Below are 11,555 nucleotides of genomic sequence, written 5' to 3'. Positions count from 1 at the left end.
GCCACATCCGATTTGAGATCAAAGTCTGAATAAAACAAAGCGTGCATCGTGGAAATTAAATGCTTTTGGGGGGAGTTTTGAAGGCATATCTTTTCAAATGGAGTTTTAGGTCTGTGCCAGTCATCGCAGTTATTGTGTCGTTGTAAGAATTGTATGATAGTCTCAAAATCATTCAGAGATACTTTAGAGCAGGGGTGTTTAGCAAGGAAGGAGACATAAGATATGACAGTACTCTTTTCGTAAAGTGTGCCAGCCCTTAACACATCAGTCCGCCTTTGAGCAGCGGTGATAACGGCAGTGTTTTCCAAAGGTATTTCTGGGTTGTATAATAATGGGGTCAAGGGACCACATATAGACGAGATGTAGAATTTCTTACAAAGCGATCTGAAGATTTTTAATGTGGTTCCTGTTATGGGGTGGGAGGCGATCCTCTGCGGGAGCTTACGAGGATTGATCCATGGGAGATGTGTAAATGGGGCATGGTAAAAACAGGAGGATTCCTCTAGAGAAATCCAATCCTTAATATCATAATGAAGATGCCAGTCAACAATTCGGGTCAAATGGCATGCCCAATAATACTTTTGTAGGTCTGGTAGTCCTATCCCACCCAATAATTTGGGGATAATCAGCTTATCCCATCTGATCCTAGGTTGTCGCATGTTCCAGATAAATTTCAAACACATCTGTCGAAATTTCTTAAAAAAAGCACCAGGAATATTGATTGGTATAGTTTGCAGCAAATATAAAAATCTTGGAAGAACGTTCATTTTAATTATATCCGCTCTACCAAACCAGGAGAAAAATCCTGAACCCGATTTAAGTAGATCAGTTTTGACCTTCTCGAGCATGGGTACAAAATTTTTATGGTATAAATCCGACACATTAGGTGTCAGTTTAATTCCCAAGTAAGTCAAACACTCTGTCTCCCATTTAAAGGGAAAGTTTAGCTTGCATAAGTCAACCGTGGGACTAGGTAAAGAGATGTTCAAGGCTCTTGACTTGGCGAAATTAATTTTCAGATTAGAGATATTGCGGAACAAGGAAAAATCCTTCAATAAATTTGGTATTGTGGTGATGGGGTTGGACAAGAACAGGAGGATATCATCCGCAAACGCCGCTAGTTTATATGTTTTATCTTTAATGGTGACACCCCTAATATCATTATTTGCCCTTAGTTTGTACAAAAACGGTTCCAATATGAGCACAAATATTAACGGAGAGAGTGGGCATCCCTGTCTTGTGCCGTTTGACACAGAGAAGGCCTCCGACAGTCCTCCATTAACCTTAATCTTGGCCGTGGGTGTAGAGTATAATAAGTCTATAAATTGAAGCAAACGATCCTTTATACCCAGAGCTTTTAGTGCTTCGTGCATGTAGTCCCAGGCTACCCTGTCGAAGGCCTTCTCCGCGTCAAGGGACAGTAAAAATCCCGGTGATTTAGAATTTTGAAGCCAATTTTGAATAAGGATTGCTTTCGTAGTATTGTCCCTTGCCTCTCTGCCAGGGACGAATCCCACCTGATCCAGGGAGACAATATTAGGCAACAAGGGTAGCAAGCGATTGGCAATAACTTTAGCGTACAATTTTATGTCCACATTTAAGAGTGATATCGGCCTGTAGTTGGAAACCAGCGTTAAATCCTTATCCGGTTTAGGGATGACTGCTATATGAGCCTCTAATAAATTCTTGGTAATAGAGGGGGGAGCAGGAATAGAATTGAAGGCTTTTAAAAAATTTGGGATAATTGTATCTGCAAAGGTTTTAAAATAATTCACTGTAAAACCGTCTGACCCCGGGCATTTGCCTGTATTTAGTTGCTTAAGGGCGTAAAGGGTCTCAGAGAGCTCCAAAGGTTTCTCCAAATCGTCTGCAACTTTCGAATCAATAGGCTTAGGACTATATGATTTCAAAAAATTAGAAATCAAATCTTTTCTGCAAGGTGAATCTTTTAAAGGGGTAACAGAGGGTAAATTGTACAAATTGGAGTAAAATTTATGGAATTGGTTTGCAATATCCGTAGAATTGTTGTAGATCCGACCACTAGAATCAGAGATAGAATATATGTTATTATATTTCTTTTTATTTTTTGAATCAAGGGAACTAGCCAGAAGTTTGCTGCTCTTGTTGCCAAATTCATAAAAAATCTTCTGCGATAAATGCAAATTTCGTTTAATCTTTTTTTCTAGCAACAACAGAAGGTCTTCCCTGACTTTCAGAAGTTCTGTAAGGGTATCCTGAGCTAGTGATTGTTTATGTTTATTTTCCAAGTAATGAATCCTATTCGTGAGAGTATCGATGCAGGCCTGTCTTATCTTATTTCTCCTTGCAGCTACAGAAATCAATTCTCCCCTAATCACGCACTTGTGGGCAAGCCATATGTTTAGAGGATGAACATCAGTCGATCCGTTTTCTTCAAAGTATTGGGTAATTCTAGAACCCAGTAATTCTACACATGCAGCGTCATTAAGCAGAGAATTATCAAGCTTCCAGATTCTGGGGACAATAGGCTTGTCTTAAGGTTAGGGATATAGTTATTGGGTTGTGGTCTGATATAGTCATTGGCTCTATCGTGGCTTCTACAAGTGTATCCAGGTCTTTTTGAGAAATTAAAAAATAGTCAAGCCTTGAGTACGTATTGTGGGGGGTTGAAAAGAAAGTAAAATCCTTAGAGTTAGGGTATAAAGTGCGCCTCGTATCATGCAACGTCAATTTGTGTAATGAATCTTTAATCACTCTCAGAGCTTTATATGAAATCTTTGAAGACCCAGAGGAAGTATCCAATAAGGGATTGAGGGCCAGGTTAAAATCTCCCCCAACCACTAGCATGCCAGTTGCAAAAGAATCAAGCGTTTCTAATGTCTGAACAAAAAATGGGGTATGCAATTTGTTGGGTGCGTATATATTAGCGATGGTGACAGGTTTGTTGTATAGAGAGCCTTTGATGAATAGAAATCTGCCCTCGGCGTCTATTTTGGTGTCTGTTAGCTGAAAAGGACAGTTTCTAGACACCAAAATCGAAACCCCCCTCGTCTTAGAATCAGGATTAGTAGCATTAAAGATTTGGGGAAATCTTTTGTCTTTAAATGTCGGAAGGTTGTCTGTTTTAAAGTGAGTCTCTTGGATTAATAAAATGTCAGCCCTTGACCTTTTCAGTAACCATAGCAACTTGGATCTTTTTTCCGGCACATTAAGGCCCCGTACATTCATTGAAAAAAATTTGATTTTTTGAAGCGGGCTCGAAGAGACTTTATTCGGAAGAGCCATGGGGTTAAAAAAAAAAAAAAAGGGAACACAGGAAAAGTAGTGGGAATGAGGGGTAGCTGTATTCAAAGTCTATCTATGAGTAATTAAAATAAAAAAAGAAAAATCAGAAAAAGAAAAATGAAAAATTAAAAGTATCTGTAAACAGTCAGAGTAATATCAAAATATGAATAAATAGAAACAACCCTTAAGGGAAGTAAAAACTACAAGAAAAATAGCAGAGCCTTCCCGTCGCAAACCAGGGTGGAATGAAGATAGTAAGTTCTGCTATATGGGGGTTGGAGTGAAACAGAACCAAGATAGAGCGCAGAATCACCATACTACCCGTCACTACAGACCAGCATAGTTTAGTAAATGCTCATAAAAGAAACAGAGGGAGTAAGCCTAAAGACACATCAAAATCACTCATGAATGAAATGTCCTGGGGATTAACTATATATCAACAATTTGTAAATAACTTCAGGACATTTAGATACATAGTATATATATATCATAAACACAGGTGGACCTTAGAGAACATAAAAAAAAAGGGAGGCAAACAAATACATTTCCACCATTTAAATAACAAGGGAGAGAATTCTTTCCTCACTGTATACTAGTTACATTGTCACTTTTTTTGTTTTGGATAGAGTGGAAATGGATAATAACACCCGTCAGGTTTTTATTGATGTCTGTGGACCTGTTAAGCCCCATACACACGGTCTGACTTTTTGACAACAAACTTCAAAATGAGCAGGTTTTCAAAAAAATCCGACCGTGTGTACGCTCCATCGGACAAACTTTTTTGGTTTTCATCAGACAAAGGTTCACTCTGCAAATTGACAAACTTTCGGCAACAAAAGTCTTACGGTGAAAAGTCCTATGGTGTGTACTAAAGTACATCGGACTTTTGTCCAAAGTACAAACACGTATGCTCAACCAACAATAGCAGAAGTTGACCAGAGGGTTGGCGGTAAAGAGCAGAAAAACCATGGCCCAGATTCTCGAATCTCGTAAAACTATTCGGGCGTAACGTATATCGTTTACGTTACGCCGCCGCAAGTTTTACGGGCAAGTGCTTGATTCACAAAGCACTTGCCTGTAAAGTTGTGGCGGTGTAGCGTAAATTCCCCGGCGCAACCCCGCCTAATTCAAATGATCCGGGTTGGGGGCGTGGATCATTTAAATTAGGCGCGTTCCCGCGCCGAATGTACTGCGCATGCGCCGTCCCTAAAATTTCCTGACGTGCATTGTGCAAAATGACGTCGCAAGGACGTCATTGGTTTCGACATGAACGTAAATGGCGTCCAGCCCCATTCACGGACGACTTGCGCAAACTACGTACATTTTTAAATTTCGACGCGGGAACGGCGGCCATACTTAACATTGGTTGCCCCTCATATAGCAGGGGCAACTTTACGCGTCGCAAATCTAACGTAAACGTCGTATCTTCACTGCGTCGACCGCGCGTACGTTCGGGAATTTGCGTATTTTGCTAATTTGCATACTCGATCGGGAAAACGACGGAGGCGACACCTAGCCGCGGAAAAAAAAATGCATTTAAGATCCGACAGCGTAAGAGCCTTACGCCTGTCGGATCTAATGGTTATCTATGCGAAACTGATTCTAAGAATCAGTCGCATAGAAACGACGGCCCAGATTAGGACTTACGACGGCGCACATGGCGTTGCACCGTCGTAAGCCCTTTCAGAATCTGGGCCCATGTAATTTTGGGAAAGGTGGAGATATACTCGATCCAGAATCCTCTCAGCATAGGATTAAGCACCAGGATCTCTTCTTGAAATAGATTCTTGTGAACTCAAAACTGACAGGCGACCTTCACTTGGCCTCTCCGTATTGGTGCGTCCTTCAATGAAGTTCAGGGCCTCTCCTGAGTGTACCAGCCTTCTGCTCGGTGCTCTCCAGAATAGGTGCTTCATTCGGTGGCTTCCTCCCTCTAGGATAGACAGCGCAGGACCACTCTGCAAGCGTAGACCCAGCCTAACTACCGGGCCTGCTTGGTAGATTACAGCTCCGTACAACAAAGCCAGGAACACTTGAACCGGCCATGAGGGCCACTCAGGGGGGTGGTGGGATGACTGACCAGGAACGGACCACAACCACCCCGAACTAATGACGTCTGTCCCTTAATTACTCTCCCCCCGCATTGCACATTTCTTGTTTTGACTATGGGACAGGAAGTGAACATCTCTGATGGCAGAAGAAATCTGACAGGGGTTATAACCCTCCCTTAAGCTATCCAAAATAAAATAAAAGTTTTGCCTAAAGTTCTACTTACAGGGGTGGGACAGAGATTTAGCTTCCAAGACCAAGCTTTGTGGCAACCAGTTTGAGGGGATTATTTTTTTTTTTAACCCATTCAACAGAGAAGGGCAAATTCCTGTTTTAAGAAAAAAAAAAGTTTTCACAATAGGGGACCTTTTTGGACTCATCAGAACAAGTCCCAGTTTGATTCTAAGAAGGCCCAGTCAGCCAGGAAACGCTGGTCCTGTGACAAAGACAAGAAGAAGGGGGTAGCCTATTCACTTCTAATAATCTGGACAATAAAAGTGACAAGTGATAACAGGTCAGAGGTATGTTTTTCCCTTTTTTACAGAGAAAATTGAGTACGGCCCATGATACTTTTTTTATTTGCACTGACGTAATTTTTCATGGATGAGCTTTCGGGGTGTTTCCCCTTCTTCAAGGTCCAAGCAGTACTGATTCACAAAAGTTTTAGCAGAAGGGAAAAGAAAAACAAACACATACAAATCAATGTGTATGGCAATGGTAATGAAGCTATTAGCAAGTGTGATAAGTGAGGGAAATCTATAGACTGGGGGGGGGGGGGGGGGGGGGGGTGATAGTCACAGAGCATAGAGGGAGTCATAAAACTGTAGTGGGTAAGGAAACCAATATCTAAATTTAGGCCATTGTTTTTTTGTGTCAGAAACAAGTATCATTCTTAGTTTTCCTTTCCCGGATAGTTCTTGAGTACTGTCTGTGATACTTTTATTTGCACTAACATACAATTTTTCAGGACAAGCTTTCGGGGTATGTTTACTTCTTCAAGGTTCAAGCAGTACTGATTCACAATTTTTTTAGCAAAATGTTAAAACAAAACAAGAAGAAAAAAAAAGAAAAAATCTGGAGGGAAAGGAAAAAAAAAGAAAAACAAACACACAATTGCACAAATACGGCTACAATCACGTCAAGTCTGGATGGTTCTGAAATTCCCTTTAACTGCTTGCCGACCAGCCACCGCAGTTATATGGCGGCAGGTCGGCTCTGCTGGGCGAGATCACGTAGCTATATGTCACCTTGCCGAGCAGCCAATAGGGGCGCACGGCGCCCCCCGATCTCCCCTGAGATCGACGCGTGTGTCCGGCGGTCGCGATCACCACCGGGCACCCGCGATCGCTTGTTACAGAGCGAGAACCGGGAGCTAGGTGTGTGTAAACAATACAATGTATGAACAGCGATTTGTCATTTCCCCATGTCAGTCCACCCCCTTCAGTTAGAACACACCCAGGGAATATGATTAACCCCTTGCCCGCCCCCTAGTGTTAACCCCTTCATCTTTATAGTAATCAATGCACTGATCGCTATAAAAATGCCAATGGTCCCAAAAATGTGTCAAAAGTGTCCGCCATAATGTCGCAGTACCGATAAAAATCGCTGATCGCCGCCATTATTAGTAAAAAAAAAAACGGAGTTAGGCTTACCGGTAACTCTGTTTCTAGGAGTCTTCCAGGACAGCCTCTTGAGACCTTGGGCTCCTCCCTCCGGGACAGGAAACACGTACACCCTTTTCTTTAAAGGGCAGTCCTCCAGGTCTCCTCCTCAGTTTGCCCGAGAAATAACAGAAGACCCTGAAAGACACAATCTACACATCGTTAGATCATTATCACACTACCAGTTCCTAAATTGACACCGGGTGGGAAAAACTCCGGCTGTCCTGGAAGACTCCTAGAAACAGAGTTACCGGTAAGCCTAACTCCGGTTTTTCTCTAGTCGTCTTCCAGGACAGCCTCTTGAGATGATAAGCAAGAAACTTACTCTTTTTTAGGGTGGGACCACTGTCTGTAGGACCCTTCGTCCGAAGGCCTGATCTTTATCTGACATAAGGTCCAACCGATAATGTCTTGCAAAGGTTGAATAAGATGTCCAGGCTGCCGCCTTACAGATCTCTTCCGGGGAAGCTCCGGCTCTCTCTGCCCAAGAAACTGCAACTGCCCGGGTAGAATGGGCTTTGACAATCGGTGGTTCTTTACCCCCTACCTGATAAGCCTCAATAATTAACATCCTCAGCCATCTGGCTATAGAGGATTTAGACGTCCCGTAACCTTTACGGGTACCAGAAAAATTAACAAAAAGGGAATCACTAAGTCTAAACTGCTTAGTGGCCTCTAAATAAAATAAAATATTTCTTTTAACGTCCAATAGGGACAACAATTCCCCCTCATCATTATCTGACGAGGAATGCAGAGTTGGTAGGATAATATCCTGAGTTCTGTGGAAGGTGGATGCCACCTTTGGCAAAAAATTAGGGTCCGTCCTAAGAATGACCCTGTCATCAAAAACCTTCAGGAAGGGCTCTCTAATAGAGAGGGCCTGAAGGTCACTAACTCTCCTAGCCGAGGTTATGGCGACTAGAAATGCTGTCTTTAATGTCACATGCTTCAGAGAAGATTCCTCCAGCGGCTCAAAAGGTTTGTTGGTAAGAGCTTTCAGTACCAACGAGAGATCCCAAGTGGGGCAGGCTCTAACCTTAACGGGCTTGGATCTTGCTAGACTTTTGAATTTTTTTTTAACAAAGCGATCTTGCTGAAGGGGAGTCTCCAAAAAAAATGCTTAAGGCCGCAGCCTGTACCTTGAGGGTGCTTATGGATAAGCCCAGTTCTACCCCAGCTTGCAAAAAATCCAGCACTGCTGGAATGTTAGTTTGAAAAAAAAAAAAAAAAAACCTTGCTCCAACCTCCAGGAATTGAACCTTTTCCAGATCTTGGAGTAGATAGCCCTCGTCACTGGCTTGCGACATTCCAGGAGGGTTTTCACTACCCTATCTGAAAAGCCACGGGCTTTTAAGAGTTGTTCCTCAGAAACCAAACAGTTAATTTCATGCTCTTTATCCGAGGGTGAAGAACCGGACCTATGGACAGTAGGTCCTCTCTTTCCGGAAGTGTCCAAGGTGGATATAGGGCCAGTCTCTTTAGGCTGGTGAACCAAGGCCGCTTCGGCCAAAACGGCGTGACCAGAATCAGGTCCGTGTATTCCCTGATAAACTTCTGAATTACCCTGGGAATTAATCTCACTGGGGGAAAAGCATATGCTAGGTTGAAATGCCAGGGATGGGCGAAGGCATCTATGCCCTTCGACCTGTCCTGATGGTGGATAGAGAAGAACACTGGAACTTTCTTGTTCCCTTCTGCTGCGAATAGGTCCACTTCTGGTAATCCCCAGAGAGACACTATTTGCTCCAACACAACTTGGTTCAGACACCACTCGTCCTGATTTACCGACTGTCTGCTGAGAAAGTCGGCCAGGGTATTTAGAGACCCCTTCAAGTGGACTGCCGAAAGGTATATCAAATTCTTCTCTGCCCAGCTTAGAATTTGTGTCGCCGTGGCCTGAAGCGCTGGACTTCTTTTGCCCCCTTGTTTGTTTAGGTAGGCTACCGTAGACGCATTGTCTGTTCTTACTTGTAGGTGTTGTCCTACTAGGCGACTCCCGAAAGTCTGTATGGCTCTTAGGACGGCCAACAGCTCCTTTTGGTTTGATGACTTTAGGACTTCTGAAGAGGACCATTGTCCCTGGGTCCAAGTCTCCTCTAAGTGGGCTCCCCAACCCTTTCCGCTGGCGTCGGTGGTCAGCACCAGGGCAGTTGGGGGTTGCCATGAGAACCCTCCCTCTAGGTTCTTTTTGGACCGCCACCACCACAGATCTCTTTTGATTCTGTCTGGGATAGGCATTGGAAGGTCCAATCCCTCCTTCCTGCCATTCCAATGTTTGAGCATAAGCCCCTGTAGGGGGCGTAGGTGGAACCGGGCCCAGGGCACCGCTGGGAAACAGGCTGACATGAGTCCCAAGACTCTCATCACCTCCCTGATGCTGGCTTCTAAATATGTTTGAAGCTGTGCAATTGCTTGTTCCAATTTGTGGAATTTTTCCAGTGGGAGAAAGGTCCTTCTTTCCACAGAGGAAATTCTGTATCCCAAATACATGACTTCTTGGGAAGGTACCAGTTGTGATTTGTCCTTGTTGACCAACCACCCTAAGGAGCTCAGGAAGGACAGGGCCACCCTTAGGTCGCTCTCTAGTTGGGGACCTGATGGGGCTAAGAATAAGAGGTCGTCTAGGTATGGAATCACTGTGATGTTCCGTGTTCTCAGGTGCGCCAAGGCTTCTGCCAGCACTTTGGTGAAGATTCTTGGGGAGGACGAAAGTCCAAAGGGGAGAGCCCTGAACTGAAAATGTTTGATTGTCGACCCCATCTTCACCGCCAACCTCAGAAATTTCTGACTTTCCGGGCGAATTGGGATATGCAGGTATGCATCCCTGAGATCCACCGTGGCCATAAAGCAATTTGGAAAGATAAGATTGGTCACTGAAAAAAATATCGACTCCATTCTGAAGCGCTTGTACCTGACAAACCTGTTCAGGGGGCGCAAGTTCAATATCAGTCTGTATTTCCCTGAGGGTTTTTTCACCACGAATACGTGTGAATACACTCCTAGACCCTTTTCTGCTAGGGGAACCTCCACTAAGACTCTCTGGTCTAATAAGTCTCCTATAAGGAGGCTTAAGGCTTCCGCTTTCTCCCGATCTTTTGGTAGTTGGGTGATTAGAAGTAATGGAGGGGGAGGGGAAAGGAATTCTAGTCTGTAACCGTTTTTTATTATGTCCAAAACAAAACGGACTGACTGTAGACTCTGTCCATTGCAGGAGGAACTCCCCCAATCTTCCTCCCACAGGGACCTGAATGTCACTGGGGTTTGGGGGTAGCTTGAGGAGGGTTAAACAAGATTCCCCCTCGACCTCGTCCCTTCTGGTTAGCCCAGTGTTTTTTAGGACGGTTATCGTCTTTTTGGTTCTGTTTGAACCCTCGAAAAAACTTTCTATTCCCATCTTTTTTTCTTCTCTCGGGAAAAGCTTTCTTTTTATCCTGCGTCCTTTCCAAAGCCTCTTGGAGGCCAGGGCCAAACAAATGGTCCCCTGAAAAAGGCAAGCCGCAGAGTTTCAGTTTCGACGCTGCATCTCCGGTCCACGTCTTTAGCCAGACTGACCTTCTGGCCGCATTAACCAGGGCTGCTGATCTAGCTGCCAGCTTCACTGATTCAGAAGAAGCATCGGCTAGAAAGCCTACAGCTTTCATAAGCAACGGGAAAGACTTTAAAATCTGTTGCCTAGAAGTACCCGCTGTAATGTGGGCTTGAAGCTGATTGAGCCAACATTCTAGATTCCTAGCCACGCACGTAGCCGCAAGAGCAGGCTTCAGTGCAATGGTGGAGGCATCCCATGCTCTTTTGAGTAGGATTTCACCCCTCTTGTCCATGGGATCCTTAAGACATCCAAGGTCGTCAAAGGCCAGGTCGGTTCTTTTAGAGACCTTGGCCAGGGGTGCATCAAGCTTCGGGATTTTGTTCCAGGGCTGTGATGCATTATCCTCAAAAGGAAATCTCCTTTTTAAATTCCCCGCAAAAAAAGGCCTTTTTTCTGGCTGCTCCCACTCCTGCAAGATAGCTTCTATTAGCGACTTGTGGACGGGGAAGACCTTGGTCTTTTGAGCACCGCACCCTTGGTATAACTGGTCGTGCTTTGATAACTGGACCGGTTCCTCTCGGATCTCTAAGGTTTCGTAGATAGCATTAAGCAAATCTCCTACGTCCTCTAGAGATAGTTTATATCGTGTCCCCCTGGAGGAATCTTCCTCTACCTCTGAGCCCGATGCTGAGTCTATCTGGGAAGAGGCTTGGGACCGTGTGGACCCACCAGCCTCCTCTTCCTCCTGCTCAAACACTCCGGGAGTGGCTGCCAAGGATGGTGCACTAGAGGCTTTATAAATTGGGGATGGCATTTGCACCCTATCCATCATCCCCCTAAAGGAGCTGAAGGTGGATGCCAATTCGTCCCTGACGGATGTCAAAACTTTATGACACTCAGCAGTGGAGTCGTCTTTAACTAAGCTGGCGATGCATTTAGCACATAGAGGCTTTTTCCAGCTAGAGCCTAACTTCTCCCCACACACAGCGCACTTTCTTTTTGGGGCCTGGACTGCTGTCTTGTCCTGAGCTTTGACCTGCAAACAAACACAT

The sequence above is a fragment of the Rana temporaria genome, chromosome 1 (genome assembly GCF_905171775.1).
Source record: "Rana temporaria chromosome 1, aRanTem1.1, whole genome shotgun sequence".
Classification (NCBI taxonomy): Eukaryota; Metazoa; Chordata; class Amphibia; order Anura; family Ranidae; genus Rana; species Rana temporaria.
Note: the sequence above shows the minus strand (reverse complement) of the source record.